Source organism: Pleurodeles waltl, chromosome 8, assembly GCF_031143425.1.
Source record: "Pleurodeles waltl isolate 20211129_DDA chromosome 8, aPleWal1.hap1.20221129, whole genome shotgun sequence".
Taxonomy (NCBI): domain Eukaryota; kingdom Metazoa; phylum Chordata; class Amphibia; order Caudata; family Salamandridae; genus Pleurodeles; species Pleurodeles waltl.
In genome coordinates, this window is record NC_090447.1 from 1,211,452,966 (window position 1) to 1,211,470,938 (window position 17,973).

The following is a 17,973-nucleotide window of genomic DNA, read 5'->3' on the forward strand; positions in this document are numbered from 1 at the left end:
AAACTGGTTATATTGTCAGCGAGCCTGTTTGTAAAGAGAGTGAAAGTGTCCCCAAGTGTCAGACTGGCCCATGCTGAAGCTTTACAATTATCGAACGCCAAGTATGCCATTGAAAGAGTTGCTCTCAAGATATTCAGCATCCCCGCCGGAACCCGATTAACGCAGCAGCAGAATCTATTTCTGGGACAATTACCGAAACTCATCATCACAGGGTTTGTGGACAATACCGCTTTTAGTGGCGTCTACAACTCAAAACCTTTCAACTTCAAACACTATGATATCAACTATGCTGCTCTGGTTCACGAGGGCGCCGTGATCCCCGCAAAACCTTTCACGCTGAATTTTGGAACATCAAATTTTGTCCGGGAATATCTAGGACTGGTCTCGATACTGGGGAAACAGCTGAGGGACTCTGGAGTAGTTGTTTCAAGAGAAGGGTATGCTGCCGGCTACACTCTGTTTGCGTTCGACCTGACGCCTGACATGGAAGACGGCGACCATTACAACCTGATCAAAAACGGAAATCTAAAAGCGGAAATACGTTTTACACAGGCGCTGGCGGCCAATGTGAACATGGTTGTGTTCTCGGTATTCGACAGCGTTATCCAGGTCAACCACGCCCGTCAGCTTATGTTTGACTACCATTGAAAGAGTGTAAAATAAAAAAAAATATATATATTTTTTTAAATATATAAAATGGACACTACGGAGGTACGGGACTTCTTAAGTAGACATAAACATGCTAAGAAATACTTTCTAGGGGTATACCCTAGTGATGGACTACCTGAAAAGATAGGTCCAGAAAGGCCCCGCACCCTCGTCTTTAACACCGATCCCCATTACAGGGGTGGTGCACATTGGGCGGCTCTGTTTCTGGATGTGGACAAGGTTATAGTGTTTGATAGTTTAGCCGAATTCCCTGAGCATAGTATTTATACAAAGCCGATATTCAAATATGTAAAAAAAGCATCACCCACTGTTGTGTATAATAAACTTCGGGTACAGGATCCTATGGCCATCACATGTGGGGAACATTGTATATACTTTGTTAGTAAAATGTCTGAAGGTATAACGTTTAGAATTTTTTTAAATCTATACTCAGATGATCTAGTAAACAACGATGGTGTTGTTATGAAATATGTGAATGAAAACTCCAGGACAATGTTGCACGTTGTTAAAGCAGAATATGGTCTTTGTCAAAAGTGTAAGGTACTGTAAAGCTGTTATTTGTACTTATGTGTGCCTAAAATAAAAAACATCTTAAACATGCTTTCAGCCTTGGCATTTTTTTATTTATTTTTTTAATTCACACTGCGCACATTTGCAAACCATTTATAAACAAAAAGATGGCAGACTACTGAGTGTTTATTACAAGCATGTTTCAACACTAACATTTACAAGGTTAAACATATAAAATGAAGCACAATTTTTCGAACCGTAAAAACTTTTAACAAAAACTGTACAGGTGTGCAAAATTAGAGCGGTAGCCAGGTGTTCATTTTGAATAGTCTCTTTTTAGGCTCCATAGGAAGAGCAGCACTGTTCCGAACGGGTGTTAGTTGTGGAAAGAAAGGTGATGTCGATATAGCGGGGCTCCTTGTAAAAACAGCGGGGGCCGGATCTTTTAATTTTTCAAGCTTACGGCGATTCTCTGCATTACCGATAATCGTGGAGGGAATGTTGAGTTCCGCAGCTGCACTTAGGAACTGCTCCCAGCCTCTAGGAGCGTCTTGTGTCGATAGGGTTTTACCGTGTGTGAGACCCCGGACCAGATCATACATATGGGAACCAGCAACCGGCTGCCCTTTGTAAACTAATTCACCCCGGTCGTTCCAAGTGGTCAAATCTTTAGTAGTAGTCATTTTACTGAGCAACATTTGAGCAGCCCCTCTATATTTCTGACTGATATTTTTTAAAAGGTCTAAGACAAAGGCATCAGTTGTGGGTGTGGGGCCTATGTCTTGAGACGCCGTAGAGGGTCCTGGCTGCTGTTCAGCATCTGGGGTATACAGCGTCAGTTTGTTTTTTTCAGAGGTTAGTTGCTTGTAGTATTGTAGAAAGTTTTGAAGGGCTCCTGAGTAAAGCCCTGCTTTGTCGTAGGGTTTTAAATCAGTTCGATTCAAAATGGCTTTGATTTCAGCATCGAGACGCTGCGTTTCGTTTTTGCGTATGTCCCAGACATCCGTGTTAGAAGGGCCAAGATGTTCCAGCTGTTGCCGTGGTACGAGGTACATTTTGTGGGCGTGCTCCATCAGGACCTCGACAGTAACCCTGTGATTAGGGGTATAGCTATACCTAACAGCGACCCTATAAAGCCTCCTGACTGTTTGAACAGTTTTCTTTTGGAAAGGAGCGATGCCCTCTTATTGCTGAGCTTCTTAATAATGTGGCGCTTCTTCTTCAGAACGCGGAACTGGCTCGTTGATATCGGGACATTACCTTTTAGGGTGTTTAGGGCTATTTCTGAAATGGCGGCCACTAAGTCGTCCGAGGCAGCGCAAAGGATTGCTTTTCTTTTAGAGGGGCTGGCTGTGATCAACATTTTTAGAAGGCCTAAATTACGCCGCAACCTCGCAGACATTGTGGGGTCCTTATATTACAAGGTTTAGAGTGTAAATGTTATAAACATCTTTTTACTTGTTCTTTTTATAGGTTTTGGGCATTGTTTTAGGCGTGTAGGCGACAGGGAGGTCAGGTGGTAGTATGCCGGCTCGTAGTCTGTAGTCTTCAAGAGTGTTGGGTTTCAAATCCACCAGTAAGTAACCATGGGGTTTTGCTGTAGCATCGTTAAAGGCCTCCATGAAAAACGGGGTGTTTCCGGGGTACATTTGTTTAGCTATAATTGAGATCTGAAGTTTGTCTCTGGGGTTTTTAAATAAGACCAGGTATGAGGCGTTGAGAGTTATGGACCGGCTGCTCTTGTAAAACAGGTTCTGCACTATATAGCATATGCTCAGATTACGGTGGTGTGAATATTGCGTAAAAGCCCGTTCAATCTCGGGGTGGTCCCCGTCTTCACGCATGAGGTCATCCACCACGACCATGTTTACAAGTTGTTTTGGTAGCAAGTCATCGTCGTTGAGATTATCGGGGATACCCTCTATAAACCGAATGTGGGGGAACTTTAGGGTGAGCTCCGTGTAAAGATCCTGCCAGCATGAATAAAGCCACACAATGTTGTTAGGGGTCTGAGATAAAACACCGGGAGCGTTTTCTAGCAGTTTCTTTATAAAAAAACTTTTACCGCTATTGGAGGGACCTGCTAAAACGCAGGAGAATGGCTGTTGTAGTCTGGTGTCCATATCTGGGTGGAGTTCGAGCCTCTAATGTCTTTTAGTAACCGTAAGGCAGTGTTTTATAGTCCGATGTGAGGACCCGTTTGTCAAACACTACTCTTAAGGTTTTAAACATAGGTTGGGTTGTAATTTCCCATTTTTTCTTGGACCTGACAATGCTCGGATGGTTTACAACAATGGCTTTGCTATTTTTGTGATCGCTCGAGGCGGAGTATTCGTGCACCAGACCCTTCAGACTGTCAAAGTTTATTTTAATCGTATTGTTGACGTTTAAAGTGATACCTTTGACTTTCATGCAAACCTTGTTGTTTGAGGTCTTATAACTGTACGTCTTAGGGCCTGATGAGGTAAATTCCTGTATATACTCCCCCTTTTCGAGCTCGCTGGTCAAATCCCCTAGATAATCACCCAGCGGAGGATCTTCATCACCCTCTTTACTCACAAAGATAACCGAGTCAGTGTCATGGTACAAACACCGTTCCTGAAGCTTGTCCAGCAACCTGTAAAGCTCTAGCCTGGCGTGAGCGGTTGTGAAGCAGGCTATAAAGATGTTTATATTGTTACATGTTGTGGGGTACTCTTTGGCGTATTTCCAGCATAGAACGGCCGTCTCGTCGTCAATAAATTCACAACTGGATATGTCATAAACCGGTGTGAATATATACTTAAAAAGCTCATCTGGATCTGTGCCGATGGATGTGTTTGACAAATTGGTACGCTGTGCGAACTTTCCCCACAAGGAATTGAGACAGAGTTTAGCTAGCTGACGGCGGGCGGGGTTAACCTTAATGAACGCAGGTCTCAGTTTAATACCCTCGCAAGCTTTGTAATCAGCGATATACTTTTTCTTTGAGGGCTCATCGACACACCATTCTGGATACCCCGAGGCCTCCTGCTTGTCTCTGAGAAACAAGTTGATGTACTCAGAAAAGAGCTGGGTTGTTGTGTTTGGAAAGTGCCAGACTTCCAGGATTTTACCTAGGCGATACCCTTTCTCTAGGGCCGTCTGCACCTCGATGGTACACCATGTCCCTTCCAGCAGCCTCTGCTCATCACTATGCAGGCATTCACTAAGCTGTTTACTTTCAGCGCAGGTCCGGCATAGGGGGAACATTAGCTTACCCTCGACTCTATAAGGGAGCACCGTAAAGTAAAGTTTCAGCGGTGGGTGAATCTGACACTTGATGATTCCAAAGTACTCTTTGAGAGGTTTAAAGTTCCGGTATATGATTGTAGGATGGCCATAGGGTACAACTTCACCTTGTTCACAAACGGATACAGACTTGTGAAGTCGTAGTAATGTATTTTCTCACCAGGGCCAGCTACACGGTACAATTGAATGGCGTTTGTACGACCACCGAATAAGGCGTCACGGGGTTCCAGCGGTGAAGGTAACTGCTGGCTCTTAATAAAAGTGCTCAGTTCACCATCTTTCGATAGCTCAGTTACCCAATCATGTTCCCAGAGAGTTCTCAGAACAAACCCACAATTCTCAATGTACTGCGCCTTAGCCATAGTCCTGCGGTGCAGATGTTCAAACGTGGTTCCCTGCAGTCTATTAAACTCATGGGGCTTGTAACACTGAGGGCATCCATGGTAAAAACACCCGTTGAACTCAAAGGCCGTTGGTACACCGTTAATTAATGCATACCCGTCTAGATAGTAGCGACCCAACCGGTATTCGCCGCCCTGCAAAGCGTGCTGAATGAAGATGTTCTCATTCGCAGAGATGTACATGAGCCACTGAATAGAGGGGGTGGAGTAACGTTTCTGCTTGCCGTTATAGAGGTCAGGTGGTACTAAAGCGATAGTTCCATACAATAAAAACATGTGTTTATAAATAGACATGCACATTGAAGCCAGAGTAATGTTTTGAAATGGGTCCAGGTATACTGTTATTTTTTTTTTACTCTTGCGGGATTTGGTTTTAATAAACCGGACCCGCTTCGTCACCGCCACCACAACATTTCTGAAAAGGTTGCATGCTTTTCGCAATATCATAACATCCGCCTGACAGTATGCTTTCAATTCAGTTTGAAAATGAAACCATTTTTCACGGTTTTCATCGTACCACTGTAGAAAACTCTCTTTTTCAGAGGGCATCATGTACTCGCAGCCATAACTGTCGGGCGGAGGCATAGGTCCGCTGTAATTCTGATTAGCCCAGGTGTTAAAAAAGTGAGGGAAATAACCTTTACAGCCTTCAAACCCAAAGGCTTTTGGCAGTTTGCTAAACTTCATGGGCAGAAAATTCAAGGTGTCTATGAACCTAATGTCAAAAGGCACAACCTCAAGCAGCATTAGTTTGGAACCTTGGGTTATGAGACTAATGGGCAGCTTTTCATGTATCAGGTCACGGATAATGAAGAATGAGTCATATGCTTTGGAGTTGTGAGCCAGAAATGTATAATCCTGGTATTGAGGTTGCATGAACGTGATGAGGAAATCATTCACGCATGACCGTCCTTCAAACTCCCAGCTCTCATCACCTGTTAGATGGTGGGCGTAAATATAGTTTGGCTGGTGCACACCCGTCTCTTGCGTACACTCTATATCAAATACGATATAGTCTTCCGTTTTTTTCTGGTGGTGACTTCTGACCATGTAACACTCATGTGTTGTTCCGGCTATAAAAGCCACGGTATACCTAGGGCAATGCATGCCTTTACATTTGTGGTCGACAGGTTTATAGCGACCGCATGTCCCACAGTCGGCTTTAAGAACACATTGGGCAAGGCCGATGTGCGTGTTTAAGCAGTCTTGCGACCGACAAAACAGGTTACACTTTGTGCAGTTCACTTTCTGAGCATTGTCATTGACACAACCGTCCCTCTGACACATTTTACAGTGTAATTCACACTGGTGTTTGGTCTGATTGTTGTATATATGATCGCAATGCTCGCACACATACTTGGCCCCTAGAAAACCCTTCAGGTTCAAGACCCCGTAAAAGTGGTTTTCATGATGCAGCACATACACGGTCTTGTTTTTCACACCTTCATTGGTAGTGAAGTACTTCCAAGAACAGGCATGGTATAGAACTTTAACCGTCACGGCAAAGTGATTCTCAAAAAGTCCCAGGTCCCCAAAACCTACCATTTTGTCAGCCGGTATCTGAAGCGTCTCATGTGCTGCTACAGCCATCGACATAATGACGGCGTCTGGGGTAGAGCGGTCCATCAATAAGCCTGCAATGCTTGCGGCCAGACACATGTTGGTAGCTCTGGTATTAAAATCGAGCAACCACCGAGATTTCTTGCCAATGAGTTTACTGTACATAACGCTCTTTAAGGCTCTGGAAGCACCACCCTCGCGACCCCTAACAACGAGGGCGATGATTCTAAAGGACCCGTACGCCAATAATTCAGCCTTGCTCTGTAAAAGTTTAGATAGGTTTTCTAAAAACGTTACAGCGTCAAACACATCCCGAGATGACCGTCTGGTGAACAGAGGACTATTGAGACCCTGTCCCTGAAAACGCATCTGAAAGAAATCATTAGGACCCACATCGTGTAACAATCGTTCGATTAGCATTTGCACAGCCTGATGTATAGCTATAATGCCATGATCTGAGGAGTGTAGGCGATCTAGGTTAACAAACCTAAACTCCTCATAGTGCTCTGTAGCGTTAAACCACTCTACAACTCGACTATACCGTCTCACACTTTCCATAAATACTGGTTCTGAAGCCTCAGTTTGAGAATTACTGGTTGTTGGAGAGCTCACAGGGGTATGGTTAGATGTAGGTGTGTTTTTAGACCTTCTGGTAACGCAGAGTCTGGCTTTCTTTAACTTTTTTATTACAAGCTTGCGTTTTCTAGAGCTACCAAGCCACTTTGGCTTCTTATGGGCCCATCTGGTTTTTGGTAACTGACCCCTGCCGATCTGAACAATATTTGTGTTGTTTACAAATGGTGACACTGACACTACACCTACTTCGGATGGGTCTCCTTCAGACTGCTTAAGGCTGAGACTGCTCGGACCATCACCCCCAGAGGGCCTGTAAAGACCATCAGCACCTCCTAACTCTATATTTTGAGATCTTATGGGTGTTGGTTTTGGGGGTTGACATGACCTCTGACTATTGAGCGCTCGTAAAACTCTTAGAGCTCTACTAAGCAGGTGCTGTGGCTTCTTTTCATATTTAGACCTACGGCCCATTGTACTGGTAAATGTAGCTCTAACATTCCCCGTGTATGTACGCGCGCCTAGTCATGATGGTATGTTACCCATGGCTATAACTGTTGAAGCGCAAGTTTGGGCCATTGTGTTTCTACACCGAGCCATCAGCTGCTTTAAAGCCTTTATGCTAGCTCTGGATGCCCCTCTATTACAGTCGTTCTTACACAGTTTTAAAGTTTTTAGACGGAGTTGGCATTTTAATTGTCTGAACGACTGATGGATTTCTTTAATGTAGCTGTCTAGAACTCTAGTACGGTTTGAAAGGTTGGTTTCAAGGCCAGTACTTATGACATTAGAGGTATGATTGCCAACTCCCTGAGCCACCCCGGTTATAGGACAGTGGCTGGCGTTATCACCCCCACTCACTGTTGATGGACCAGAGCGGGACGTAAAAACAGGGTTCCAGTGTGAACATCCAGGAGTTTGAGAGTCCTGATCATCGCTCGAGGGTGTTCCAAAACTCTGATTTTGCGTTCCGCTACACCCTATACTGCTGTCGGGGTATATTGATGAGGATGATGAAGACCACTGCGAACAGGCACTTGGCGTAGGACTGGTGGGGTCGTATGCCCCCAGGGGTGTATCGGGGGACATCAGACATGGGGAGGTTAAATGTTTATCGCAATAGCGGATGCCCGCTGATGTAGAGACAGTGCTGTGGCTGGGCGCTGCTGATTGTGACCCTACTGATTGTAACCCTGAGGGGATCACCTTAGAAGTGTCACAAGTGGATGCCGGGGCTTCAGAACTCTGGGTAGTACCAGCTAGAGCCTTAAGAAGTCCTATACAGTGGGAATAAGGATCCTCTACAGGGTGATCATTTTCCAAGGAGGGTCATATAACACGGAGGGGATAGTTGTACAACCTTGAGGGGCTAGGGTGAGGCCAGACACCCCTGTATTAGAACTCTGGGCCCTAGGTGGAACCGGCTGTACCTTAACAGAATTTTTAAAAGACAGGTCTAAAGGCCCAGATTGCAGCTCAGGGGTCTGGAACTTCTTCCTACGACTCTTTAAGGACAGCCGATTTATTTTAGGACTACTACACTGTTTTGGGGACCCTCCAGAGGCCACACACGGTGCAAACTGTTGGGCGTTTGGTGCTGTAAGATCGATAATGTCCGTTTGTCCATGCCCCATCCCTGGGATAGTTGTTGCAGAAGTGCTCGCTGTACTAGGCATTCCCTTTATGACGGTTGGTGTGGTGCCGTTAAGAGTTGTACCTGGACCATGATAGGTGGCTGTAGAGAGGTTGCAGGGTGGGTCTTGGTGTTCGGGTTGGTTCACGTGTACCGATGATGCTGCGGGGTTTTGAGCAGTCCCAGTGCAGACCTTTAAAGACGACAACCGCTGCTTAGGCTGAGGGCCATCGTCTCCGGAGCTCTGGTGTGATGATTCTAGGATGTAAAGATAGCAAAATACATATTAGGGCTAGTTATAGCTGCTATACCGGTGGGTGTGAAAGACGTTTAGACACACTAAGGACTGTATACACCAGACTCTACATTTTCTAAAAATCACCTTGGGTTTTTCGGCTTGAGGGGCCCATCTTAATAGGAGGGCCATCCTTAGAACCAGGGGCCTTCCTTTTGCGGGGCTGGCTTTTAAGCTTTGCATCCAGATTCTGGATCGCTTCATCCATAGGGCCCCCTCGGGATAAAAAACATAAAAAATAATGTTACACATACAAGATAATACATAGACTATACGAACACACTAATATGACCAAATATAGGTCTGATTGTAGGGCTTGTTAGGTTTTCAGAGGGGTTACAAAAAGAACCCTAATATTTACATGCAGAAAAGTTATCCTGTGACAAGGTGCTTGACCCATCTTGAACATGAAGGATTTGTTGGAGAGAGGCAATCGCACACCTGAGTTCGGCATCATAACCTATGCAAACACATGGGTTCCCATTAGCAGTAAAATAAAAAAATAACATTCCTGACAACGTAGTTTAGAACGCCCTATGGCCTGTAACTCACCTTGCTGCACGGTCTCCATTTCCACATGGGATTCCCCCGACTCTTGACAGTCCTATGTACAAGAGAGACAGATTTGCCTTTCAGCACCCCACAATTCATCTTCTAGGTCAGAACCCTTCATAAAAGCACAACGATTGTTGAATTTTCTTTTTTTTCTTTTTTTTTTTAATTTTGAGAAAAAAAAAAAGTAATTACAAAAATATATATATACACACATATATATATATATATATATATATATATATATATATATATATATATCTATCGAAATTCAAATTGTTGAATCCCTATGTTCTGTAAGTATAAATACATATTGACAACTGTCAAACTTTTCTCAAAAACTATACACGGTTTAATAAACAAATTCCACATGGTGGCGCTCTTGCATAATACGAGCTCTAAGATTGTCTCTATAAGACATAGCCTGGAAAACGGATCCTAGGAGCCATGCCTGGTTTTCACCTTAGCTGAACAAGACTGTGAACTATGTGTGGGGGCGGAGCTCAGTCTAAACTCGAAGCTGAGCCAGTTCCAACACCACACAGTCTTTGTTTAAAAAAAAAAAGAAAATGGCCGTATGTGGATGCAACATGTGTGAGGTCCTGGGTTTTTTAGGGCAACAACATCAGATCCAATGCCATCCTGAACTACGGTGAGTGGTGTGGGGTACTTGAGGGGTCTGAGGCTCCTTACCAGGGATAGTTTTTTTAAAATCATTATTATTTTTTATTTATTTTAACATCTTTTATTTTTTTTGAATTTATGTGATTTTCTATTTTTAAAACGTTCTAGACTTCAGGGTCTCCTAAACCCCTGGTCACACTTGCCATATATATATATATATATATATATATATATATTTTTTTTTAAAAGCCTGCCCCATGGAGACCTGGGTCTCTGAGCCTGGTGCTCAGGGCCCTCATGGCCACCCGAACTTTATTTGTATTTTTATAAAAAATGCTGCCCTAAGGGACCTTGGGGGCCCCAATCCCAAGGCCCCCAAAACGCTGTTCATTTATTTTTTAATTTATATATATGTACGGGCCCTAGGGCCCTAGCGCGCGTGGTCAGGGCCCCACAGACCATGGCCACGCACCATTACTCCTCCTTTGTTTTTTTTTGTTTTAAAAAAAAAATGCATTTAAAAATGCTTAGTAATGGCGCCCACGCGCTATTACTAAACATTTTTAAACTATTGCCGCACTTTGACGGCTAGCGATCGGCTCTCAGAGACCCCAGGGAACACCCCGAGGTCTCTGTGAGCCGGTCAGAAGGTTTAATTAGAGAGAATGCCGCGCTGAAACACGCGGGGCATTCTCTCTAATTAAACTTTCAACGCGGCTCTCAGAAGCCGCTGGGGTGTTCCCCAGCGGCTTCTGAGAGCCGCTGTATTAATGCTGCCAATGGAGGTCTCCGAGGCTGTAAGCGCTCGGAGACCTCGTTATCAAGTTAGCAGATCTCTTCTCGGAGGCAGTGCGACCTCCGAGAAGAGAACTGCTAACTTGATAACGCTGTCTCCGGGCTTTTACAGCCTCGGGGACCAGCGTTATTAACTTAACAAAGCTGCTTTCAGAGACCTCGAGGTCTCTGGGAGCAGTTTTGCTAAGTTAATAACGCTGGTCCCCAGAGCTCAGGACGGCTTTGGGGACCCGTGTTATTAACTTAACAAAGCTGCTTTCAGAGACCCCGAGGTCTCTGGGAGCAGTTTTGCTAAGTTAATAACGCGGGTCCCCAGAGCACAGGACGGCTTTGGGGACCCGTGTTATTAACTTAACAAAGCTGCTTTCAGAGACCTCTAGGAAAGAATGTAGGCACACCTCTGTTTTAGATTAGCCATGCCACATCAGCCTCTGTTGTGCTTCAAACTTTTAATTACTGGGTCAGTTTTCTAATCTAAACCCCTCTGTGACCCCTGGAAAGAATGTAGGCACACCTCTGTTTTAGATTAGCCATGCCACAACAACATCTGTCGTGTTTCAAACTTTTAATTACTGGGTCAGTTTTCTAATCTAAACCCATCTGTGACCCCTGGAAAGAATGTAGGCCCACCTCTGTTTTAGATTAGCCATGCCACATCAGCCTCTGTTGTGTTTAAAACTTTTAATTACTGGGTCAGTTTTCTAATCTAAACCCCTCTGTGACCCCTGGAAAGAATGTAGGCACACCTCTGTTTTAAATTAGCCATGCCACAAAAACATCTGTCGTGTTTCAAACTTTTAATTACTGGGTCAGTTTTCTAATCTAAACCCATCTGTGACCCCTGGAAAGAATGTAGGCCCACCTCTGTTTTAGATTAGCCATGCCACAACAACCTCTGTTGTGTTTCAAACTTTTAATTACTGGGTCAGTTTTCTAATATAAACCCATCTGTGACCCCTGGAAAGAATGTAGGCCCACCTCTGTTTTAGATTAGCCATGCCACATCAGCCTCTGTTGTGTTTCAAACTTTTAATTACTGGGTCAGTTTTCTAATCTAAACCCCTCTGTGACCCCTGGAAAGAATGTAGGCACACCTCTGTTTTAGATCTACCTCTTTAAATTGATAGGCTGGCTCTAACAAAAGCAACATTTTTCCATTCCCACTTTTCTTTTTTTTTTTTTCTTTGGATTAGCCAGCATTGTGGAGGTTTGGCCAGACCGCCCACTTTGCAGCCCTATGCAGAGGCCTCCTAACAGCCACTTGGGCATGAATGTCTGACATGTCCAGACCTGTCCCTCTCAAGCTCTGAAACCACTTGCACATCACTAAGTCATACTTTTTACACAGCTCATAGGCCAATACCCAGGGGCTAGGACCCAGACACAGGGCTAACACGTGACACCATGAGGACACAGACCACGTGACACCCCCATGCACACACGTCACTTCCGGGGAGGGCTTTCAGGGACACCGGAAGTCCCAGCCACCGGAAGTGACGTCACTTCCGGGCTGCGGGATAACTGTCACTTTTAATATGGTGATTAAAGGTATCCCTTCCTACTACTTACGCCTCATGTCAAGGTTCCAAGTTTTGGATCAAAGCTGATTTTGGTGTGGTATATATCCATAACTAAGTAAATGATTTGTGACTCTATCCAGTAGTATGCATGGACGGCATTACATAGCAGACTTTAGACCTGATTCACAAAAGTAACATGCACTTTTGTTTTTTGGAACACATTTTATTAGTTCGAGATTCACAACATGGCCTACATTACCACATGGTTGTATAACAGGACAAATAAAATATAAATAATAGTAAAGTACGGAAAACACCAAATAAAACAGACTGCCCTGCCGGCTCCGCATCTCTCCACCCCTCACTTAAATGAGACAAAGAAGAGGAACCCCAATCTGGTTGGTGTGCTTGCCACTCTGTCCTTCCTCTATGTTGCTGCAATGTCCTAATTTCTTCTTCCATGAGATGGTGTGTCTGTCGGACTAGGGCAAGGTCTATTCCCTTACAATCTGCCCATCTCTGCCCTATTTTATGGCATTTCTGGGGGCAGCCATGCGCCTTACTTATTGCAACCCCATGCAGTAGCCCTTACTTCTTTTCCACAGCGTCAGCGATGGGGGAGTGTTAGACCTGACAGCCTTAGGGTGGTCACCCCTAACTTTTTGTCTGCCTCCCTCCACTTTTTGGATACTGTTTTTGCTGGTTTTTAGACTGCACACTTTACCACTGCTAACCAGTGCTAAAGTGCATATGCTCTCTTCCTTTAAACATGATGACATTGGATCATACCCAAGTGGATTATTTAATTTAATTATAAGTCCCTAGTAAAATGCACTATATGTGCCAAGGGCCTGTAGATTAAATGCTACTAGTGGGCCTGCAGCACTGATTGTGCCACCCACTTAAGTAGCCCCTTAACCATGTCTCAGGCCTGCCATTGCAATGCCTGCATGTTCAGTTTCGCTGCCAATTCGACTTGGCATTTGAAAGTACTTGCAACCCTATAAGTCCCCTTTTTCTACATATACGTCACCCCTAAGGTAGGCCCCAGGTAATCCATAAGGCAGGGTGCTGTGTAGACAAAAGGCAGGACATGTACCTGTGTAGTTTACATGTCCTGGTAGTGTAAAACTCCTACATTCGTTTTTGCACTGCTGTGAGGCATAATAGGCTAACATTAGGGCTACCCTCATATACTGTTTGAGTGGTAGCTGCCGATATGAAAGGAGTAGGAAGGTCATATTTAGTTTGGCCAGAATGTTAATACAAAATCCTGCTGACTGGTGAAGTTGGATCTAATATTACTAACTTAGAAATGATACTTTGAGAGAGTGAGCATTTCTCTGCACTTAAATCCTTCTGTGCCTTACAATCCACATCTGGCTAGGTTCAGTTGACAGCTCGCTTGTGCATTCACTCAGACAAACCCCAAACACAGGATTCTCAGCCTCATTTGCATACATCTGCATTTTGAATAGGTCTACCTGGGCTGGGAGGATGGAGGGCCTGACACTTACATGTCAAAGGACAGTAGCCTGCCCTCTCACCCTCTACTGGGACCCTGACAGACAGGATTGAACTGAAAGGGGATCTTGTGCACCTCTAAGCCACTCTTTGAAGTCTTCCCACTTCAAAGGCACATTTGGGAATTTTAACAGGGCCTCTGCCACTTCCAACTCAGACACTTCCTGGAGAAGAGAACCAGAATCTGCAACCTGCTAAGAAGAACTGCCTGGCTGCCCAAAGGAATCACCTGACTGCTTTGTGTGAAGGACTGCTGCCTTGCTGTTGTCCTGCTGCCTTGCTGTTCTCCTGCTGCCTTGCTGCTCTATGACTGTGCTAAGAAGTGCTCTCCAAGGGCTTGGATAGAGCTTGCCTCCTGTTCTGTGAATGCTTAGGATCAAAAAGACTTAGGCCCTCATTACAACCCTGGCGGTTGGTGTTAAAGCGGTGGTAATACCGCCAACAGGCCGGCGGAAAGAAAATGGGATTACGACTGTGGAGAAACCGCCAACATAGACAGCCACTTTAACACTCCGACCGTCACGGCGGTAGAAACAAACAGCACGGCGGACACTGCCAACAGACAGGCGGGAGACAAAGTACCACCCACTGTATCACAAGAGGCCTACCCGCCACCTTTTCTGGGGCGGAACCAACGCTATCAACAGCACGGCGAAAACAGTACACAGAAGGGAAACCACTCACATCTCGAAACCCAACGAGGAACCAGGACGCCATGGAGCCCGAACTACACATACTGCTCATGTTGGTTTACCTCCTCTCCTACCAGGAGTACGAACGGCGGCGGCGGCCATGGTGAGTACTGCACCTACAACACAGGGGATGGGGGAGGAAAGAGAGTGACACACCCACACAACACGCAACACCTCCACCCTCACACACAACAACATACACACCAATACATGCAGCAACATTACATATACACCCCTCCACCCCCTGGAAGAACGCAAGGACAAAAGGAAATGATTGTAACCACTGTAATCATGAAATATCCATCAGTCAAAAGTCAAAAATCAGTATATACAAATATGTACACCAACTACACAAGTCCGGATAGTGTACTAATCATCCTCCGTGGACCACTGGGCCCAAAATGTATGGGCGAGGCCCACACATGATACCTGACTGGAAACGGAGAGAACACTGCTGGGGCATCAGATCAAAAATATACAGGCACCTCAGGAGGGGAGGGGGCACCTCAGCCTGATGAACGCACGACGCCACTGCTGCACGAGGGGGCTCTATGCCCACTGCTTTATCCTGGGGAGTGCAAAGCCACAGTCTCTCAAGTCTCTCTAGTGGGTGGTTTGCCCACTGCTTGGTCCTGGGGAGTGCAAAGCCACAGTCTCTCAAGTGTCTCCAGTGGGTGGTTTGCCCACTGCTTTATCCTGGGGAGTGCAAAGCCACAGCCTCTCAAGTCTCTCCAGTGGGTGGTTAGCCCACTGCTTTATCCTGGGGAGTGGAAAGCCACAGTCTCTCAAGTCCCTTCAGTGGGTGGTTTCCCCACTGCTTTATCCTGGGGAGTGCAAAGCCAGTCTCTCAAGTGGATAACAGTCTCCACTGGTTCTGGAGGGGGCTTTGCACCCAGATTGCTTCATCCTGCCGTGGACTGAGGTAGTGGATGTGATACTCCACTGGTTCTGGAGGGGGCATGGTGCCCAGAGTGCTTCATCCTGCCAAGGACTGAGGTAGTGGATGTGATAGTCCATTGGTTCTGGAGGGGGCATGGTGCCCATAGTGCTTCATCCTGCCAAGGACTGGGGTAGTGGATGTGATACTCCACTGGTTCTGGAGGGGGCCTGGTTCCCAGAGTGCTTCATCCTGCCAAGGAATGAGGTATTGGATGTGATACTCCACTGGTTCTGGAGGGGGCATGGTGCCCAGAGTGCTCCACATACAGTGTGACTGGTACAATTCCCCACCTGGGTGTGCGTGCCACGAGATTTGCGAGGTTCAGGTAGCATGATACGCCATGGAGGCAGCGACATACCCCACACTGCTGTGGCTGCGCCTTCCACCTGCAGGTGCAAACAGTGATGGAAGAAATGCCTCATGGAAGCTGCCCAGTGTCCAGGAACTCTCCTCCAGCCTCAGACGACTGACCAATGGGGATGGTAGCCATGTCAGTGGTGGTGCCTGTGTCCGAGGATGCCGCGGGGCCGGTGGCGGTGCATGCAGTGGTGTCTGTTGCGGCGGTGCTGGCAGCGGTGCTGGCGGTGGTGCATGGGTCAGCACCTGCAGAGGGACACAGCAGGAAGTTTCCTGCAACCTCGGACGTCTGCCTTCTGGGGAAGGGGCTGGGGACTGTAATTGAGGCTTTAGACGTGCCGGGGCAGTGCAGGTGGCGGTGCAGGTGGCGGTGCATGGGCGGTTGTGGTGGCAGGGCAGCTAGCGGTGTTCGCCTCTGTACAGGTTGGCGTGGTCGTGGACAGAAAGTGTGACACTGGTCCCTCAGTCGGTGCCACCATGCCCTCTCCTGACCTGTTCTTCAGCTTTTGACCCTTCCCCAGCTTTGATGGTGCCGCAGTTGTCTTGCCACTATCTCCTTTGGTCTTTTCTGAGACCTTGGTGGCTGGTACTTTCGGCTTCTCCCTCTGGGATGTGGGCACCTTTTTCACCTTCGCAGGTGGCGGAATGTCCTTGCCCTCACTACATGGCACACTGGCAGCCCTGATGTGTGGCTCACTCGATGACCCCGCAGTTGCTGGCATCACTGTGCCTGGGGATTTGGTGGCTGAGGTGCTGGGCTGGGACCTGGAAAGCCTGGCCCTAGGGAAAGGACGGGGGGAGGTGTAGGGAAGCGGTCAATGTTAGCCAGAAAGAGTTTCTTAGACACACTGGGACGTGAAGATGGAGGGGGTTTGGGAGTGGAGGAAGAGGTAGTATTTGTAGGAGGTGTACGTCTGCTGAATTTGGGTGAAGGTGCATGGGCCGGAGGCTGTTGTGAGGTGGATGGCTGTTGGGTGGGTGTGTGCCTGCGTTTGTGTACTTTGGGAGGAGGGCTCACTGACAAAATGGGAGAGGACATTGGGGATGTGTGCATGGTAGTGGGGGTGGTGCTTGCACATTAGCGGTGTGTGGTGATGGGCGTGCTGGTGATGGAGGCAGTGGCTGAGTGTAGAAGGCTGGCCTGGCTTATAGTGGGTACCTTGTGGTACTTGCACCTTGTGCCACGTCCACTTATCCCTTTTTAGTAGAATAGAGGTGTTTCTAGCAACTTAGGCTGATAGGAGGTAGCTATGGCAAAGATTAGGCTGAACTAGGAGACATTCAAAGCTCCTACAATACCACTTATATCATATAGCACAATATCATAAGAAAACACAATACTCAGAGTTACTAAAAATAAAGGTACTTTATTTTTATGACAATATGCCAAAAGTATCTCAGTGAGTACCCTCAGTTAGAAGGTAAGTAATATACACAAGTCATATGTACACAAACCCAAAACAGGTAAGTAAGGGTAAGAAAAGTAATGCAACCAGTGTAGAATTACAGTAGGATGCAATAGATGAACATAGGTCTAGGGGCAACACAAATCATATACTCCAAAAGTGGAATGCGAATCACAAATGGACCCCAGACCTATGGGAGCTTCTAGAGGGTCACTGGGACTGTACGAAAACAGTCAGGGTGTCCAAGGTACCCCACCCCAAGACCCTGAAAAGTAGGAGTAAAGTACACCTACTGCCCCAAAAAGACACAATAGTCGTGTTAGGGGGTTCTGCAAGAACCACAAACACCAGCAAAGCACTGAAGACGGATTCCTGGACCTGAGGACCAGCAAGGGGAAGGGAACCAAGTCCAAGAGTCGCGATAGTGTCCAGGGGGGGCAGGAGCCCAGGAAACCCCGGATGAAGGTGCAAGGAAGCTGCCTCCGGTTGGAAGAAGCTTAAGATTCTGCAACAAAAAAGAGAGCTAGGAACTTATCCTTTGGATGGAATATGTCCCACGGCATGCTGAAGGTTGCAGAAGTGTTCCCACGCAGAAATACTGCAAACAAGCCTTGCTAGCTGCAAGGGTTGCGGTAGAGGTTTTTGGGCACTG